This window comes from Vicia villosa, linkage group LG3, assembly GCF_029867415.1.
Source record: "Vicia villosa cultivar HV-30 ecotype Madison, WI linkage group LG3, Vvil1.0, whole genome shotgun sequence".
Classification (NCBI taxonomy): domain Eukaryota; kingdom Viridiplantae; phylum Streptophyta; class Magnoliopsida; order Fabales; family Fabaceae; genus Vicia; species Vicia villosa.
In genome coordinates, this window is record NC_081182.1 from 189,765,354 (window position 1) to 189,769,950 (window position 4,597).

The 4,597-nt window shown below is 40.9% G+C and overlaps 1 pseudogene; it reads left to right on the forward strand.

Annotated features, from left to right (window-relative positions):
- Positions 1-2,716: 2,716 nt before the first annotated feature.
- LOC131659578 (uncharacterized) lies at positions 2,717-3,641 on the forward strand (annotated as a pseudogene).
- The last annotated feature ends 956 nt before the right edge of the window (positions 3,642-4,597 follow it).

The following is a 4,597-nucleotide window of genomic DNA, read 5'->3' on the forward strand; positions in this document are numbered from 1 at the left end:
GCCAACCAATTTGAAACAAAACATCAATTCTACAACTCTCGTAACATTAAGGGCATCTCTCTATTTCTATATACTTCTCTAAATATATATAAATATATGTGGTATATAACTGCGTTGTATCTTCTTACATGTTTACTTTGAAGGTGGATAATTGTGAAGGTGAGTAAATGCTATATACATGTGTTTTATGCAAAAAAATTATGCATGAGATAAGTGAATACTTATGGTGATGTACCCATATGTTGAAATGGGGAATTGTATGCTCATACATTTCATTGTTACGTGGCTACCAGAGAGGAGTCACAAGGTGCACACCAGAGATGTGGCACAGGGTGTATGTCCAAGAGGGAACCACCTTATCCCGTAGTGGATCATTGATTCTGATTGACGGGTAAGATACCTATCACCTTAGTGGCGCTAAATCCTGAAGCGATACCACGACCCTTTGCGGAGGGATTGATATTGCGAAATCATATGCATCGACATATAGACATTGCATTAGGAATGAGTCTTAATTTTGCTATATGTATTATTATTTGTAAATGTTTATATACATGTGTTAGAATGAGATCTCTAGCCATGTATAATGTATCCTATGTTTATGCTTATTGCTCCGCTCTTGTATATTTGTTATTTTTGGATTGATGACCCTTTCAGTGGATTGTGTGGGCTATACGCCAATAGATTATGATGCACCTAGGACACGAGGAGACACCGCCATCGAGGGTGACGAACTTCACCTTCCCTGATGCATGGACTGACACGTATTGGGGGTTCGACCCGGCCCTAGGACGACTCACATATACCGGGAACATGTTGGAGACCACTACTATCATGGGATAGGATCTGAAAAACCACTTACTCCCGTAGGAACATGAGCTTCCATATTTTAGCTTCCTTGATCATATCTAGTTTTCTCTCAGGTGTGATTGACCGTTTCAGATTATTGACTCCTCCTTCAGCCCCACCTGGACCCTCATACGCTCTAGTCATTGGAGGGGGGCCATTCTATCATGATATATCTATGCCACCCGTAGACTTACAGATGTTGTTAGGGTTACCCTCGACAAATACGTGTGACATTTTTCCGATAGGCGAGCTCCCTCGTATCGACCCGACACGCGTGCCATCATTGGAGTTGGACGTAGGTGGAGCAGAGGATGGCGTAGGTGGAGTAAAGGATGATGATGATGATTATGATCCCTCGGAGCATGATTATGATAGCGGACATGATGGTTCTGATCATACCCCGTTGAGCGCTTGTAGGGGTTTGTACGGAGTTGGAGCTGGAGAGTATTGCAGTTGTCATTAGATTTCGATCACGGTAGTTAGGGAGTAGATGATAGTAATATTTTCAGCATTAGATGACGGTTAATGTATGCATGGTTCGGACTTTCCCTGTGGCAGCTCTCCTGTGTGAGTGTCTACCGGGGACTTATTTTATCATTTTATGGTTTGTATTGGTAACCACTATCAGCGCTTTATAACTTATGACACTGCATCGTATTTATGTATAGTATGTTTTCCTTATGTTCTAATCTATTTCATCTAATTTCCCTTATAAACCTAGGTTGAGTTCTTAGAACATATCTAAATACAAAACTCATCATAGGGTTTAATTATTTTATCTTATAAAAAAAAAGGGACATTATTTTGTATAAGGAAAAACATTAATTGATTTATTTATTGAAATAGTCCCTTTTAAAAATACACAATTGCTGTTAAAAATCGGGGTGTTACATTATGGTATCAGAGCCTAGGTTTAAGATTCTTAGGAACCGTTAGTTTAGTGTCTTAAGTTGATCACACGTTGAGTAAATTCTTAATGACCAGCTACACATTTTCGGGATCGTAAAATTTTGACAACCACTCGCAATTTGGAAGTAAGATATTGGAATTTCTCTTGAAACAAGCAATGAGAATTCTAATTGGGTATTGATTTTGTAGGAGAACTATGCCTCAAAGACGTGACAATACTAATGATCATCAGGTGGATCAACTGGCCCAAGCTATGGCCAATATGGCAGCCGCTGTCACCGCCCAAACTGCTGCTAAGAACCTTCTAGATTTGGAGAAGCGGGACAGAGAGATAAGAGTTGCAGAATTAAGAGGATTAACCGAGTTTTGTCGCCACGATCCACCTAAATTCCAAGGGGGTTTTACTCCCGAGAAAGCGGACTTATGGTTACAATAAATTGAAAAGATCTTTGAGGTAATCAATTTCCCTCCAAGGGCAAGAGTGTTGTATGCCACGTATCTTCTCTTAGGCGACGCAGAGTATTGGTGGAGAAGCACTAGGTTGATGATGGAGGGTGCACAGGAAGAAGTGAACTAGGAAGCCTTTAAGACAAAGTTCCTAGACAAATACTTTCCCATAAGTGCGAGGACCAAATTGGGAGACGATTTTCTGAAACTTCGACAAAGGGGTATGACTGTAGGTGAGTATGCCGCCAAATTTTAAAATTTATCTAGGTATTACCGATTCTTCCGGGAAGGAGTAGATGAAGTTTACATGTGTCACCTTTTCCAAGAAGGACTCAAGTACGAACTACAAGACTCAGTGGTACCATTAGGGATACAACGTTTTCAACCATTGGTGCAGAAATGTAGGTAAGTGGAAGAAATGAAGAATAAGAGGACAAATCGCAGGGCGGTCCAGAACTGTGGAGGACCTAATCGCCTAAATTTTCAAAATCAAGAACGTAATAAACAGCAGATGCGGCCATACCAACGACCACACTATAACAACCGAGGACCTCAAAGAACAAAAAACTATAACACCGTAGGAGGAGGAGGAGGAACTCAAGTTGCTCCAGGGGTACGTTGTTACCAGTATGGTGAAGGTGGGCATTATGCGAGCGAATGTCCTAATAAGGGTCTTATCTGCTTCAAATGCAACAAAAGAGGACATGTGGCAAAGAATTGCAAAGACCCAAAGGCTGAACTAGCTGTGAGTACTACTATAAATGTCCGACCAACTGCTCAAGGGAGAGTGTATTGCATGGGTGCAGAAGGAAGATCTCTGTCCAACAACTTAATCCAGGGGATTTGTGAAATTGAAGGTACCATTTTAACTGCACTTTTCCATTAGGGGGAAACACATTCATTCATATCCAAGGAATGCGTTGATCAATTTAAAATGATAGTAACTCCACTACCTTTTGACTTGGTAGTATCTACCCTTGCTAAGGTTATAATTATGAACACTGCATGCTTATTATGTAAAGTAGTGGTTCAAGAGAGAGAATTTCTAGTTAATCTAATATGCCTACCCCTACAATCTCTCGAGATTATTCTCTGGATGGATTGGATGTCATATAATTATGTTATGTTAGATTGTGCTTGAAAGTTGGTTATTTTGCCTGAGCCGAGGTCGTTAAATATCTATCAACTAACTAACTTAAAGTTTCTCGAAAGAATGGAGCCTTTTAATACTTGCTAGTACGGAGGTGAGGGCTGAAGTCAGTATTGAAGACATGTTAGTTACTCAAGAATTTCCGGATGTATTTCCCAATGATATTCTCGATTTACCACCTGTAAGAGACATTGAATTCTTCATTGACTTACACCCGGGAACGGGACCCATTTCCAATGCACCATATCAGATGGCGCCAATGGAACTCCAAGAACTTAAAGAATAATTGGAAGACTTGATGGAGAAGGGACTCATTAGGCAAAGTGTTTCCCCATGGGGAGCTCTAGTGCTTTTGGTAAAGAAAAAGGACGGGCGTTGTAATACGGTGAACTGACTTTTTAATCGATCGAAATGTCGCGGTAAGCAAGAGTCGCCACCGACTTTTATTTTATCCAAACAAATTCGGAAAGGCAAAAAGAAACAGAAAAACCTTTTTAAAGAAATCTAAGTTCGGGGGGGTAATTTATGCAAAGGGAAGGTGTAAGGCACCCTTTGCATCCATGGTTTTCCATGGGCTCTTAATTGCTTTGCTTGCTCGTTTGTCTTTAGAAAAAGTAGATGAAAGAAAAAAAAGTGGACTTTAGCTCGTAAATGAGCGTAGCCAGTTTTTTAAGAATTGTGAGAAAGAATATGAAAATTGAGCATTGCAAGGCAATTAGGGGCAATTACCTTAAACTCAGATAATAGGTCTCTTTTTAGCCTTTCAGAATGAAAGGGTCAATCCTTGCCATAAAGGGGGCAGGAAGCCTTTCGTTTGGAGGTAGAAGGGTCATCGAAATATCCTTTGCCATAAGACTGTCCCATGCCATGGGAGGGCAGGTAGTCTAAGGCGAGGATCAGAATAAGCCTTATTCGTAGGCAGCCCGAAGATACCTCAGCCTTTTTCCGTAGGCAACTTCCGAGGGTCGAGGTCATTTGTGTATCGAAGGCAGCATCATTTAGGGACATGACCTTTTTATCGAGGCAACATGGCTGAGGTATCCTCGTATTCGAGGGACTTGGCTTATTCTGCAAAAATACGAAGGCAACAGGCAACAGGCAACAGGCAACAGGCAACAGGCAACAGGGGGTTACCCAAAAGGGTGCGTGCGTGCAACAATCACGTGATTATATTCAGATATTTATCTTTTAATTAGTTATTCTAGTTCAATTTAAGGCTTGCACTCCCTAAGATTACTAACC